Here is a 16726-nt window from a genome sequence, read left to right as displayed (position 1 = left end):
CAGTCCACGGTCCTAAAATTCAAAGTGAAGGATTATTACAATTCTTTTCCTACTTTGACTTGTTATTTTTATTATTCTGTTTTAAGAAAAACTGGAGGTAGGAAGATTAGGCAGTACATTAGAATTTATGAATAGCATATTTTAATAAAAACACTTAATACGTCATGCAAAATTAGGTTTACTAATAAAAATAGATGCTGTGTGTCATCCCAATATTCCCGTGCGTTCATCCACAATTATTTACTAGGGCTTACAGTTTTATAGTTTTTTTAGAATTTGGTCTTTTAGTTCTTACCTAGGGAAAAACATCATTTTAAAATAAGATTTTTAAATAGTTGAAGAATGAAACATGATATTAGAAAAGTTAGCATTTCTTATTAGTTCATGTGCATTTCTGAGTAGCCATTGGAAAAATCTAGATATATTTGTTGCATTGTAATTCCATAAAATTTTTAAAAGTATAATTTTAAAAATCAAATCTAAAGAGTTATCAGGATCAAACCATTTTTTTCTCTTTATTATATTGTTACTTATTTAAAGATTTTGTTTTTGTTTTCAGTTGGAAAGAACAATATTTAAATGTGATTAAGCTCCTTCTTAAAGCCAGTTGGGTTTTTAAAAACTAGTATTTAAGCAATCCAGAGTGTGCAAAATCACAGGTTGTCCTGTAGCATGCTCATTCCAACGTGCCTGAACATATATGCACACACACACACGGAAACTGAATTCATATCTTCACTCTCTAATATGTGAGACTCCCAGGAAAGAGATGGGCAAGTATAAACTTTCTGGTGCTGCCATTTGTCATTTAGGGCCTCTGCTTTCTCTCTCTGCAAATCTAACCCCTGATGAATCGCGTCAAGTGTGGGATCCCTGCAATGTGCAAGTCACTCCTCCACACAGAGAGGGGCTGAAGGGAGGCTGCATCTAGACAGACTTTTTAAAATCAGCCAGGAAGGGACCTTTGTTGTCATTTGAGAGTTTTCCAGTATTCTGGTGTGGGGGGTGGGGGTGTTTAAGTCTCACTATAAACCCAGACATCTTGTAATTTAGGAGAAGCATTCTGATGTATTCCATGACATTCATAAATTTTGCTGTGGACCTGAATGACAGCTTCCAATACAGAACTTGAAAAGCTCTCTTGGCAAGTGTTGGTCTTTTTTAAAAAACTGCTTTTGAGGGAATTCTGAAACAATAAATGTTTTATAGACAGCAGCTCTGGCACTGTTACTGAAAGAGTGAACTTGAGAGATCAGATAACCAATGTTTTAAACAAAAATTATAGAGTATCCCAAATTGTTTAAGCTGCATCCCTAATTTAACAGTGAGCATATTTAAATGAAGATGAGCTAAAGGCTTGGTAGTCATGGCAACATGATGTGAAAATATACCATGTCATTCAAGTCTATTAAAAAAATAAATATTATCATTTCAATAGTTTTCGTTGAATACTTTAAATACTAACTGTTGAGGAGGAAAGAGGATGAGAGAACAGACAGGTCATGGATTATATTTAATTTTTTATTTCAAAAATGCTGGTTTGAAGATAATTATCTAAATTCTAAGTAAATTTCACTATAGACAAAGTTGATATTAAAAATAAAAAATATGAGAAAATCAACAATAATCAACTTTTCTACCTTATAAAAATGTGGTAAATCTACTTCCTACAAGTCAGAGTCTAGAAGTGATGAGTAATGTTATATGTTTTTAACATTTAAGTGAGCTGCCTTTAAAGCACATAATTTGTGACTATTCATATGAGCAACAAAACCTCAAAAACACAATTTTAAATAAGTTTAAGCAAACATGCAAGATATTCAGAGCTTTATTCAAAATCATGAGATAGTTGATTAAACTGAGATTATTGTGGATAATTTGAGGCACAGAGAGACAAAAATGGAAATCACCCAAATAGTATATTTATTAAAAATCCCAGCTTACATTTTGAGATTTATTCTTAATTTTTTTCTATGCTAGAAATTCATATCTGGCTATACATTTTTTCTTGTAAAAATAAAATCACACTATATATATTTTTCATTTGAGAGCTTAAGAGCCTGGCTTTGATGTGAGACACACTTGGATTCTAGTTTCAGCTCTCAGTCGCATTTCCAAAGTTGTGTTTTGGAGCCCGTCTAAACCTCCATTCCCGTATGTGAAAAACAGACATAATAATAAAAGCACCTCTAGCAAAGGACCATTGTCAGACCAGAGCTGTCAAACTGAATGAAAAAGACAATCAATAGATGCCAAAGCAGATCTGACAGGATGTTAGGATTTTCTGCCAAAGATTTTAACAGAGCCACCATAAAAATGCCTCAACAAGCAATTATGAACACACTTCAAACAAATGGAGAAAAAAAGAGTCTCAAGCAAAGAAATACAAAATATAAAGAAGAACCAAATGGATATTTTAGAACTGAAGAGTATAATAACTGCAATTTTAAAAGCTCGATAGATGACTCAGTAGTAGAATGGAGGGGGCAGAGGAGGAAAAATGGGTGAACTGAAAGATGGAATAGAAATGACTCATTCTAAACAAAAGAGAGGAAATTGACTTAAAAAAATAAATGGAGCCTCCGGAACCTGTAGGACTAAAGCACAGGATCTAACATCCATACCAGCACAGCCCTGGGAGGAGAGGAGAGAGGGCAGCACTGAAAAACTATTAGAAGAAACAATGGCTGAAAATTTTTCAAGTTTGAGCCACCAAAAAAACCCATAAACCTGTAGATTGAAGAAGCTGAACAAAGAGCAAAGAAAATAAGCCTTAAAAAAAAATCCATACCAAAAATATCAGAATCAAACTTCTCAAAAATAAAGAAAAAAAAATCTCGAAAGCGGCAAGAGAGAAATGCCTTATTTACGGGAGGAGGGGTCACTTTGAAGGCCAATGGACTTTTCATCAGAAACCGTGGTGGCCAGAAATAAATAGTACAACATTTTAAAGTACTGAAAGAAAAGAACGACTAACCCAGAATCCTATATTCAGCACAAAATATTCTTCAGCAATGCAGGGAAAATCAAGTCATTGTCAGATCAAGAAAAATGATGAAAACTTGTCACCAACAGACTGCCTTATAAGAATGGCTACAGGAAATTCTCTGAACAGGAATGAAATAATGGAAGGAGGAATCTTGGAGCACCAGGAAGGAAAAAAGAACATGAGTAAATACAATAAACTTTCCTTTTCCTTTTGAGTCTTCAGCAAGGGGTGAGGCCTAATCTCCTTGTAAGATATAGGGAACCATTGGAAGGTCTGGCACAGAGGAGTGATGTTGTTTGATCTGGCATCTAAGAGGATCTTCTTGGCTTCTGTAGGGATACCTGAGTGATTGGTGATTGTATAGCAAGATAGAAAGAGTAACTTCATCAAGGACAATGCCAGGAGTTTTGTTCTCAACAACTGGAAGCATAGGTTGCTATCACCTGATGAAAATGGTTACTGGTCAAGCAGATGTGGGAGAAGATCATGAGTTTAGTAATACGCCAATGAGAATTAAAATTTGAGAACAATTAAGTTCCCTGATTACCCTCTCATACAAACACCCCAAAACATTTATCTGTTTGCGTATTAGTGCCCCCCTCAAATTCGGAGATTTGGAAATATCAAGACCACTAACTATGATTTGAGCAATATATACACAATGATGCAGTACAAGAGAAAAATGACAAAGCTATCATTTAAAACTCTTCAGAATTCATGATTTTTAAAGTGAAGATAAATATTTAATACACTTAAAATATTAAAACTGATAAACATTATAAAACATCAAATACAAATTAACTATAATATATGAATGATAGGCATACCCGAACATTCCAATGAAAATAATTACTAGGTAGAAGTAATTATAATAACGTGCTGAAAAGTAAACTACAGTGTAAAAATGAATCAAATTCAACTAATTTTTAAACTGAAAGTGAAACAATATTTTTCCAGAAGTGAAATCTTTTAAAAACAAAGGATATTAACGATGTCATTGTTGACTGTGAGTGTATTTTTGGTGCACATTTTCTAGCTCCTCTAAAAATTCTTTCCGAGACTAAAAGGGTTTAGGCAAGAGTGAGGTCATAATTATATACCAGCTCCAGTGATTTTCTTTTGACTTATTTTCAAACAATTTTGTGCCTTATTTGAAATCTTCGAAGACTTTTTTAACATGGTTTTTATTTGCAAGAGCTGAAATGTTTTTACTGAGTGGAAGCTACAATTTGTGTTTCAAGGAATCTATTACCAATGTATCGCCCTTAGTTTCATCACTTACTGATGGATATTCCACCCTTCAGAAGGCCTTTGAAGTAAAGTAAGAATTATTCGTGCAAAGAAGCTTTGCTCTGTCTCTACTCATTGTTCTCTTCTTTTGGAAATTATTTACATGTGGAAGAATGCAGGTATACCCTTGTTTATATAACATTTTAATCATTTAAAAACTGGCTGAATTGTAAGATGGAAATGATTTATGCATCAGATTCTTTTAAGTATCTGACATGACAAGAATACCAACAAAAATGCCGGTATCTCAGTTCTTCAAAATAGCATAAAATACCAGAACTCCTGATATATGATATTGATATTTAAGGTCACTCATAAATAACTTTCTGTTCTGTCTTTTTAAATAATTACAGCTAAGTTCTAAAAACCTAGTTCTGCTTCTTTTTTCTACCCCTCTTCAGAGCTAGTCAAAGTTTACCTTTGTATTGCATCAGTCTCGCTTTTGCTCTGAACTGTATTGAATTTAAACTGGATTCCACTGGCCCATTTAACCTTTTCCATGTGGCATGGGGGCTCTTTTCTAATCACAGATAAACCTCCCGCCTGCAGGTGCTATGATTACCTGCATTGCCTGCAGTTAATGTTGGAAAGTTATATTTTAACTGTGTGACCACTGATTTCATCATGAAAACATACTCAAAATGTTACAATAGGCTCAGTGGTATTTTTTCACATTCATGAAATATTAATACAAACAAAAATAAAGATCAGTATAAGGAAAATTTTTTTTTTCTTCACTGTCCAGAATTTACTCACATGGCCATCACTGGCAGCCAGAGTGCTGGGAAATTCAGTTTTTATTCTGGACAGATATATGCTTGGCTAAAAGGTAGAGTCTCTATTACTAGAGAAGGGATAGATGCTGGGAGACAACTAGTCATCTTCAACAGGGAGTGACAATCCTATTTGCCTTTTGGAAAAATCTCTCTTGGAAAGCATGGAAAATGGACTGGATGGTAGGAGATCAGAGACAAAGAAATAATTCAAATGAAAACTACGGTAGCCTGAATCAAGGCAGAGACATCTGGGGAGAGGTAAATGGACAAAGGCTTAGGAGATATTTGGAAGTTGAATGGACAGAACACGGTGACTAATTGACTGTACGTCTAATTTATTGTACTTATCACAAATACTGTGCCTAACTCAGGGCCTTGCATACAATAAGTGCTTGTGAATGAATGAATGTATAAGATGAAAGAACAGTGAATGAATGAGGTGAAAAGGGAGGGCCCAAGGACAATAACAATAATGGCCCCTGGAACTAGTTTGACTGAGAAATATCAACATTAAAAGGTAGATATCAAACAGTTTTTTAAATAGCTTCTACCAACTGTGATCTGTCATTCCTCCTTCTCAATGGGCATTTGGCCCCCTTCAGTGGCATCTCCATCTAGTTCTAAAACTTCCATTCACTTTTAGTTATGATTGCAATCTCTCGTTTCGGGCATTCACTTGGTCTTCCCATTTTTCCCCACCCATCCTCCACCCCCGTCCCCTTTGGCAACCATCAGCTTGTTCTTTGTCTGTGGGTCTGTTTATTTATTTATTTGTTTGTTTTGTGTTTTAAGATTCCACATATAAGGGAAATCACTTGGTATTTGTCTTTCTCTGTCTGGCTTATTTGATTTAGCGTAACACCCTCTAGGTCCAACCATGTTGTCTCAGATGATAAGATTTTATTCTTTTTTATGGCTTACATTCCATTGTATATATGTACCACCTTCATCCATTCATCTATAGGCAAAATTCATAGGCTGTCGGGAAAAGATAATGAATAAGCATGTAGCTTGTGAAACAGGCAGAACTTACAAGATACAGATATATAGGTGTAGACATAGACATAGATATAGATGTTAGTTACCTATGAGACACATTGGTTATAGATAAAGTAATTAAGGCACGTATGTACTAAGCACCTAATGTATGTCATCTGCTATATATACATGAGCCATGTGGGGTGCTCAACATTCACCACTTTTTAATGACATTCATTCTGACACATAAAACCTGTTGCTGCTCCTCAGGCTAATTGGTAACCTTTAACTGTGGCCAGACGTCCTTGGCTCTGTTATAAAGCGTGTGCGCGTTTTTCTAGGCGCCTTCCGTCTGCAAGCATCTTTGCTCGGACATCGCCCTTGGCCCTCGTCACCGTGGCAGCAGCCAGAGAGAGAGAATCCAGGATTCAGGCAGAAGACTCCTGCTCTGCTTTCACTTTTCCTGTCCCAGCTTTTGCCTCTATCTTCCTGCTATGCGTTTAAATTGATTTCATGAACTGAGTGATCCACGCATCTTAATTTGGTCTGCGAGCTCTTCTGTCCCGTGACTTTTGAGTAATTTACTTAATCATGTACTTAGAGTCTGCCTTGCATCATATCCATATGGCATAATTTTCATAATACCAGTGTATGCGTGAATATGTATTACTTTATAATGAAAGGAGTGTGCATACTCATTTTTAAAAGTTGAGAGCTCAGTAAAATTCCCTCTTCTTCCCAGTAAATTGGTTTGAGAAGCAAAATATGCTTATTGTTAATGTAGTTGGTACAAGCTTCTTAAGTGCCCCATAGTTTACATTTTATGTATTTCTTTCTTTACACTTAGTTACTTTTACTTTAATCAGTTCAGATATATTTCTAATTAATAACTTTAAAATAATAGAACTTTTCACGAGTCTTAAAGTTACCCCCTATCGTAAAAATCAAATGCCAGTTGTCATCTGGTTGATATATACCTATAAATAAATGATTGCAGAAGAAAATATTATCTTAGTTTATTTCTAATCATTGGGCTCTGCTGTTTTAACTCAGTGAAGACATAATTGCCTGTGGGTAACCAGAAGAAAGCTGATGAGATGTGCCCTTATTTCAGGTTCCCTAGATATGCAGTTCAGGTCAATTTCCAACAAGTTTGATGAGCCAAGGAAAGGAAGGAAGTTTGCAGAAGCTCAGACTGACAGCATGATAAGTAATGTAGCCCTTAAGGAAGCAAGCACAACATAAAGGGCTGCGGAACTTGTGATTGAATGGTCTGGGGCTCTCAGGGAGCGTTGAGATGTTGGTAAGCCAAATGAGAGAATTCACAACACAAGAGTTCCCAAGGTCCTGGTACAAAACCCTGTAGAGAGGAGGAGTAAATGGTTATCTAATCTCAGGCATTTCAATAGGCTTTTTTTTTTTTTTAAGAGCCAGACTCACATTTGAATACCAACTTGAAAATCAGTGGGAGATAGAAGCAAAAAAAAAAAGATATTAGTAGATGTTGCATCAGATGCTAATGAGCATGATAGTCTCTCCAACCACAGGAAGCAAAATCCTGATATTTAAAAGGCACAATCCCTTGGATTCATTCCTTAATAAGCCCCTTAGTGGAACACTGTGAGTAAACTTGAGCAAACTTGAACAGACAAAGAAACCAATAGAACTTTAGGCTTCACACAGCTTTATGAAGAATGGCAAATAAATAAAAGAACTATCTGCTTTTGGGTGCTCTATCGCTTTTGGAAACAATATCATAACTTAGATGAAAGGAATTTTCAGTGATGCTTCATTCATTATGTGAAAAAAATTTTTCATATACGCTTTTAATTTAATATTAAGTGTTCCAGCCAGGCATTTTGAGGACAGATGGCATTTGGCAGACATCAGCACACCAATGCAGGTCTGTTTCGAGTCCTTAGTGAGAGCTTTGGTGCTTTACTGTTGCATCTCATTTGGACCTGCTAACACCTGTTATAATTTCTCATCCATTTCAAGTTATGCCCACTAAAATTTGGCATGTCCACTACTGGCCTAAGTTATGATTGAGTTTTAAAGGAGCTAAGGCTCTTTGGAATCCTTTGCAGAATAAACATTCATTCATAACATTAGGACCGGCTATTGTTTGAACTAAACTCCATGACAGTGGTTTATGAGAATCTCTATGTGAAACAGTCCTCCCTTTACTGGAAGTTCCCCCTAGCAGCTCCCTGAGGAACTCTTAGTCCACTCACTACCCCAACAGGCCAAAGAACCAAAATCTTCCTTGGTCATTCACCAGCAACCCTGTGAAAAAGCAACCATGGCAGAAGAGAAAAGATTTCATTTGTTAAGGCTGAGTCAGATCCATTTCTGTAGCCACCAAATATTGTATATTATCTCTGCATTATATATTTCTTTCTGAGAAATGTTCTACTCAATGAAGCAATATTCTTCCATTTTCAATTTCTGGGAGAGTATGACTAAAATAATGTGCATATATGGTGAAGGGCAGAAGAAGGTATTGCACAATATAAATGAAATAGTCATTGGTTTGTTTTACACTCTATGCATTTTTAATAAGCAAATTCCCATTTACAGGAATTTAATTCCCATTTACAGGAATTAAATGTTCCAGATATTGATTTCAGAGGGATAATATATAATATGAAAATAAAATTCAGTAACATTATGTGATGATGTGTAATTCAATACAGCTAGAACCCTGGAAAGTGAAAAATGACACCATTCCTATTGAAATATTCAAGAAAGTTAAATTAATTCCCTGAAGTATATTATAATGAAATTGAAACAATGTTACATGATTTATAGCCTTTTAATTTTTAAAGTGATTTTCATGTTAAAAACAAGGGATTCTTTGTCCCTCTTTTACTCAATCATGTATATATTCTGTAATCACATAAGAAAAGTCTACAAAGGAAGCATTATAAAGCCAATGTGTCCCCAAGTTTGCTACTGTTTAAACTTCAGTTTTAAGCATCCTATGGATGTGAAATACTCATATAAATTATGTAAATAGATTCAGTTTAGATCCCAGTCACTCATGGCTTTTCTCACAAAGGAAAATACTGTACTTGATCCTATCCATTTTTAGAGAGTAAAGATTCACCTGGTAGATTTGGACTAATCCTTTCAGGATATTAGGGGAACAATTAATTAATGGAAAAGCATTAGAAGGGTGAGGGTTTATTGGGTGTCCCTACCAGCCTAGAACCTTTTACGTGCCCTCTTGTTTATCCCCACGGGACCCAATGATGTGTCATTTTTATTCTTCTTTAAAAATAAGGCTCAATAAGGTTTAGTTACTTACCAGAAGTTATACAATACAGTAATGGAGAGAGCCAGGTTTCAAACTCAGGAATCAAAAGGCCTGCTCTCTAACCACTGGACAACTCTCCTTCCCATTGGACACCCAGAAAGTATGCAAATAGCTGGAGTTGGGGGACCAATTTCCATGAATGGTCATGAATTTGATTTATGAGACTTTGCTAAATGCTAAAGTGACTCAGGAGGAGCCTGGTCCTGGAAAAGTTGTGCTTTGTAATTTTTTTCTCTTTGGAAGCTGGTACTGAAGGATTGAGGTTATTTTAAGGTAAAAACAGGAATGTCTGAGGGAAGCAAAAAGCTCTTGCTGTTAGAAGAGATGACACCTGTTTCCTGGCTAAAATTCATTCTAAGATGACACAAAATGATGCTACAGAGACCATGGAAATTTCAGAAGAAAAAAGAAACTCTTGGTCACTTTTCCTCGAAGTGACTTACCTTTATGGGAAGCTGAGCAATCTGGAATGCTTAGAAATGGGTGCAAGGGGGGATCATTTTAGAGTAAGATGTATTTAGAAATCAAGGACCAAAGAAAAACTCGATTGGAACTAGAGCAATACAAAACAACATTACTGACTGAGCCCTGAAAGGGTCCTACTGACCCCTAAATAGCACCACACCTTTTTCTCTCCTCCTCTGAAAAGGTAACTCAAATTAGAAACCCGTAAATAATGAAAATACCAGGTGTCTTTTTATCCTGCCAACTGTGACAGCCTGTCAAAATATTTAAAGTATAATGATACAGTTTTTATTCCTAACAATTTTTTGTCATAAAAATCACACTTGCTTACTGAATAATAGTCTAAAATATGGTGTTGTTTAAAAAATAAAATGAAAATGAGACATACCACCTCTCTCTAGAGGTAACCTAGCCTTCCTGATCTCTTCCAAGCATACATAAACACAAATGTTTATTTATATAAATAGTATCAGTCTATCTAATTCTCTAACCTACTTTTAAAAATAGCAATATATCATTAATATTAAAGATTAGCTTCTAAAAATTTTGACTGATTTCAACTAAGCTGGAATTAGATGCCATAGAGTTCAAGTGTGATGGCTCTAGAGAGATCAGGTGCTAAATTAGTAAGTTTGTTTTTAACTAAATGAACATCAAAGGCTTTGAGCAAAAGACAGAAGGTAATAAATTGATATATTCTAATATTTCTATCACATTACATTTAGAATATCAAATAAGTTATTAAAGATACTAATTAGTAAAGTAGTTTCCAGATAACTAACTTTGCTGATGTATTTTCCAAAAATATAAGTGATTTAAGTAAAGCTTCCTAGAGATGATAGTAAAAAAGAGAGGAGTCAAGGTATCCTCTTTCCAGGTATTAAAGGGGCTTTTAAAAAGCATTGATTTTGTTGCACTATCAGAAAAGTGTGTGTGTGAGAGAGAGAGAGAGAGAGAAAGGGGGAGAGAGAGAGAAATTGAGTCTGATTAGGTATGGTAAATGAAATTGCTGTTCTTAATTCTTCACTGCCTTCTAGTAGTGTTCTACATGAAGAACCCTCTCCGCGGCCTCAAAGTAGTGAGGATGTACTTCCCATCCTTTGATTCGCTGCTTGACTATGTGACTTAGTTTTGCCACTGGGATGTTAACCCATGTGATTTGAGTAACGACTTGCAATGTGCTTGCAAGACTGGGCTTTCTCTTTTGAGCCTCTAACATCTGTATAAAAACATATCCTAAAATACAGAAAGCAGACCTGAGCTTATTCTGTATAGCCTGGAGGCAAAACTCAGCTGTATTCAGCCTAAATCAGCTGAACCCAGACAGCCTATACTTGTTCGTGTTGCAAGCCACTGGGTTTTGGGGGGTGATTTGTTACATAGCATTATTGTGTCGATGTCTGAATTATTGGTAGTTATAATTGACCCCACGTAAAAACTTGTATCAGCTTTAAGCCTTGGTGAGCTCTTCTTTTGGACTCTGCTGAGCTATTCCTCATGTTGGAAAATTTGGGAGAAAGGTGATACAGGCCTTAGGCAGACTTTACCAGTATCAAAGCAAGATTTGGGAAGCCTTTTGAGAGGAATCAGGATGCTCTTCCTAGTGAAAGCAGCCATGAGATAATTGGCATAGCTGTGTCTTTGGTCAATGAGGTTAATCTTATAAAACTATACAAGGATAAAGCCAAAGTCCAGGTGAGCTCCTCATGCCTTTAAATTCAGCTAGAACTATAAACATATATAAAAGCTTTACACACTCCCAAATCTTACTGATGCTCTGATTGCTTCAAACCTCCTTCGTTGGCTTTGAGGGACCTTTCAGAAACTGAACACCTGGTAGTCATGCTAGGATTCCATCATTTAGAGTCATACTATCCAGTATGGTAGCTACTAATCACATGTGGTTACTTAACCTTTAAATGAAGTGAAATGAAATGAAAAATTCAATTGCTCAGTCACACTAGCTACATTTACAATACTTAAAAGGTGCATGTAGTTAGTGGCTACCATATTGAACAGCTCAGATATAGAAACTTTCATCATCACAAAAATTTCTATTGGACAGCATTGACCGAAGGCAAGAAAACCCATTCATTAGTCATCTCCTACAGTCAGGAGGCTGAAGCCAGTATGCCCTTGTTTGAAAAGGGAAAAACCCAAAAGAAGGGGGACATTATAAAGTGTGAGAGCTCCATATGACAGCTACTTTAATTGATATAAAAAAGCACAAGATATAAAAAATGTAACATCTGTCATTTTACCTATTTTATCTGTCATTTAACCAAACTTAATCTTCTAGATAGGAAAGACCAAAATAAAGATATTGTGGCAAAGAAGGCAGAGGAGACCTTAATCCTTGTTATTGTCAATTGTCTAAGACTATGTGGGATCATGTACCTTGAGTAATTAAAATTCCCAATGGCTACATAAATCTTAATTCTTTTATTCTGAGCCTAAACCATATATATATATATATATATATATATCCTTCAGAATTCAGTTAGGTATTGACTTGCTAGATTCCATTTGCGTACAGGACTGAGGAGCTTCTTTGAGAACTAGCGTCCTGCTTGGGCACTTCTTAGGGAAACACCAACAACAGAGACTAAAAGCTGCCACTTCTCTTTTGTATAGCCTAACACATGCAGTTAGCTTCTCAAAAGTGATACTGCAGTGAGAATAACCACAAACCTTCCATCACCCAAAAGACACAGCCACACTCAGAAACGGATTGTAAATAAGAGAAGAAAAGTAAAACTGCACATATCACATGTAAACACAAAGCTTATTTTTAAATACACATGGGAAATGTGCTGTGATCTTCCAGAAATAATTTTGGGAGACAGTGCGCAAAGGGCTGAGATTTCACATAAGTGAGTGTTGTAGATTGTGTCTTTCAGCAATGGCCTCACTAATATCTCTTGTCTCACATGCTGTACTAGACACTTGCCACTCCCTCGCTAGAGCTGAACCTGTGTTCTCTATCTTTGCACCTGAGAAGGCCGATAGCTTATGGCAGAAATAAAATGTCACTTCCCAAGCTGTCATGACAACGTCATGCACTCTGTGTTGTGCTTTTCCCTGCCCTCTTGGGGTGCTTGATCTTGCAATCGTCTTGCATTCATACTGTGAGGAAGCCCAAACAGCCTGTGGAGAGATGCATGTGGGGTGGCACTGAGTTCTTGAGCTGGCAGCCTCAGCTGAGCTCCCACCCAAGCTCCCAGCTGACAGTTAACACTTATTCAGCTGCGAGAGTGGGCCATTTTGAAAGCACGCTCTCCATCCCCCAAAAGAAGCATCAAGTTGATGGTGTGTAGAACTGAGTCAAACTGCCCTGTTGAGCGCCGGTCAAATTGCAAGTTTACAAGCAAAATAAATTATTGTTGTTTAGGTCACTACATTTGGTTTATCATGTGGCAACAGATAACTGATACAGGTACACTTTGGCTGCCGTAACAAACTTAATGGCTTAAAACAACATGAATATGCTATCTCACCTTCTGTAGGTTAGAAGTCCAGCGTGGGTCTTACTGGCCTAAAATCAAGATGTTGGCAGGGTTGAGTTCCTTTCTGGAGGCTCTTTGGGAAACCCATCTCCTTGCCTTTTCCAGCCCCTGGAGACTGCCCGCATCTGTTGGCTCATGCCGCCCATTCTTCATCCTGAAAACCAGAAATGGGGTGGAGTTCTGCCATAGCACCCTGCCCCTTCTGCCTCTTCCATTTTTAAGAACCCTTTTGATTTCTTTGGATCCACCCAGATAATCCAGGATAATCTCCCTATTTTTTAAGGCTAGGTGATTAGCAACCTTAATTCCACTTGCAACTGAAATCTTCTCTGCTAGCTCATCCAACATAGCCAAAGCTTTTAGAGATTAGGATGTTGGCATCTTCAGGGGGCTGTTACTCTGCTTTCACAACAAGTATGGGGAAAGAATCAATGAAACCTGCATTATAGTTTTAAAATAGCAGCTGCATTGGTTAATGGCCTCTAGAAATCAGCTGAGGCACCCCGTCCATTGAGATTTCAGTGCAGTTGGTTCAAACATTCTGTTCAGTGAGGCCTTCACATTCTTCCCAGTCATACCAGGAATTCTGGTGGAAGAGAGGAAGAGAGGATGGCTTACATTGTTCAGAGCCACCTCTATTTTTAGACTTCCACATCTCCTAAATTTAAGTTTATGAATTTTCTCACCATCCCACATTGTGTCTTACTTAGATATAATATCCCTCTTCTCCTGGATTGCCACAAAAGAGCAAATCAAATCAAACTAAATATAATAAGACCTAAAGCACAGAGAAAGATTTTACTAAAAGTGTGAGAAGATAGAAGGGGTGCACATCACCATAGAGATGTAAAGTTACACTTTACACACTCTGGTCAAATGCCAGTTCTGCCAACTCCAGTCCACCTATCCACATGGCACAGCTCTCTCTTCTGGAGCAAAACAGACAAAAATGGAAGCATCTTATTGCTTCAGCAATACCCTCCAGCCTCTGACCAGGCTCACTCCCGCCCTCCCATATATATATGCGAAGCTCACTGATGTGCTCCATTTCTCATTTCCCCTGCCCTCATCAGTGTCTGTGCGAGGAAGGGGGTGTGAGAAATAGAGAGAAAGAGAGATTGATTTCCAGAGTAATGTGAACCACTGCAGAGTAAAGTAATACCACTGCTTCCCTCTATCCCCTTAGAAAGCAGTAAATATTACTATCTGCTTTGGTTTAAAATGTATTTTTTTCCTCCATTCAGTTATAAAGAAAATATTTATGTAATGCTGATACCTAGAAAATCCTGTGAATTCAGGGATCTGGGGACGTCAGGATAAATGTTTTTCTGGTTTTTGAGAAGGTTTTTTCTTCACTTTGCTCCTGACCATCTCATGCCCTGCTGTAACCAGGAGACCAAAAGGCGGACAACGCATGCCAACCAAGGAGGCTGCTGATCAGGAGGGCAAAGTACCTGTTAATGTGTTCTTAGAAACAAAAGGAAGCAAGCTTGCAGCAGCTGGCCTCAGCCCAGAGCAGCAGAGCGCCAAAGGCAGGAAGGATAACAAGCCCAGATGTTACCCCGAGTCTGCAGGAGCCCTTCAAACTTTGCAAGGAAAATTAAAATCTAATAACCAGATAATACATTCTGAGCTCTGTGCCCCATGGACTTCTGCTGAATTTTGGATAAGGTTGGAAAGAGAAGGAGGGAAGGGTAACTAGGGAAAAAAAACAAACCTTTCACAAAGGCCAAGGGTGGAGCATAAACCTTTCTTCTAAGGGGGCCCGGGGCTCAAGCAGTCACTGGGGTTTTGCATATGCTAAAAGTGTGTTAATATTTGTTTAGGAAGATATATATACTTGTGCTTTCACAGAAAATTTTAGTAAGGCAGAGTTATGAATAATTTGAAAAAATTTAGAAAGTCTGCAGCCTCAAATAGCATAAAATAAGTGGTGGCTGCACCACAGGCTGCTGCTGGGAAGGGGACTGGCCTGGGCCAAGCAGTCCAGCAGAACTGTCCTGAAATCCTAGCTGTGCCACATGCTAAGGTTCAATTAACTCATTGGTGACATGGGATAAATATACCAGTGATTTATTGTTGTGAGGATTAAGTTAGTTTACATGTTAAAATCACCTACACACTGCAATGTGTGAACCACAGCATATGCTGCGTAATAGAAAACTGTGTTACATGTGTATGTGTATGTGTAAGTTTAGATAATATGTATTTTCCACTCAGGGGAGTTGATCCTGCATGGGAAAAAAACAAAAGGCTTATTATAATAAAGAGAAACATTCCACCGAGGGTTTATATACCTCTAAAGAAAATAAATTTGTCCCAGGTGCAAACAGTAGACTTAATATTCAAGCAAAAAGGCCTTACTTGCTATCACTTCAGAAGAACTATAAATACTAAACCAAAACAAACACATTTTTAAAAATTCATAATTAAGTATAGGGCTAAAACAATAAAAAGAAACACCAGAGGTATCTTTATTACTGTAATTTACTTATTGTGTATGGCTTAAACACTCAAGATTCCTAGAATAGACCCAGTGGGATTTTAAAACACAGAATCTTCAAATTGGAAGCGAGTGAAGAGAACGTCGAATTTAAAATCTCGTACTTTACAGACAAAGAAACCGTGGCTCTTCAACCGTGAAACTGTTAGCTGTGCTCCGAGCTACCCACGGGGCCTTGACACTGCCGGAGAAGAGCCTTGCCCTGGCTGCCTTGTCGAATTGGCTCACTGCTCATGGTGGTTTCTGTGGGTCCTCATCAGGAGAGAACAGACAGAGCCCCTGGGGCATTAATGTCTGAAACGAAATGCCTGATCCAATTCAGAGAGCAGCGCATTGGAATTTCATCAAGTGTGGCTCCCTGTTTCCCATTAGTTTGGGAAAATTGGGAATGTTTTTACCGATTTTTTTAAAAGCCTATTTAACATGATCATCCTTGATTCCTCTCTTCCTTTTTACCCCTCACCCCATCAATCAACCTGCAAACCCCACTGAACCTGTCTTTAAAACACACAACAAATTCGTCCCCTCCTTTCCCACCTCCTCAGGGGCCAGCAGCCCAGGGTGAAGGCTCCATCATCTCCCCCCTGGGCTAAGGCAGTATAGCCTCCAGCTGCTATTCTTACTTCCATCTCATCTCCCCCAAAAGAAGTGATTTTCTGTGTAGATCAGATTGTGGTGAGTGCATAGGAGCCCTGTTTAAAGCCCCCCAGGGTTTTCCCACTGCTTTTAGAATGATTTCTAAATGTCTCACACTGCCTGTAGGACCCCATGTGATCTGGCCCCTGTCTTCCTCATCAGACTTAAGCCCCACCCGTCTTCCACTGGGTCCTTTGCTCCAGACATAGGTGCCTTTATGCTCTACCTTGAACACTCGCAGTATGGCCCTACCACTGTGTTGCT

The 16726-nt window shown here is 37.6% G+C and overlaps 1 protein-coding gene across 2 annotated transcripts in view; it reads left to right on the top strand.

Annotated features, from left to right (window-relative positions):
- The window catches only part of B3GALT1 (beta-1,3-galactosyltransferase 1), a 448389-nt gene that overhangs the window by 309333 nt on the left and 122330 nt on the right, over positions 1 to 16726 (top strand). The gene's annotated exons all lie outside the window — the stretch shown is intronic.

The sequence above is a fragment of the Miniopterus natalensis genome, chromosome 8, assembly GCF_054644295.1.
Source record: "Miniopterus natalensis isolate mMinNat1 chromosome 8, mMinNat1.hap1, whole genome shotgun sequence".
NCBI lineage: Eukaryota > Metazoa > Chordata > Mammalia > Chiroptera > Miniopteridae > Miniopterus > Miniopterus natalensis.
This window is presented reverse-complemented; position numbering and strand designations above follow the sequence as displayed.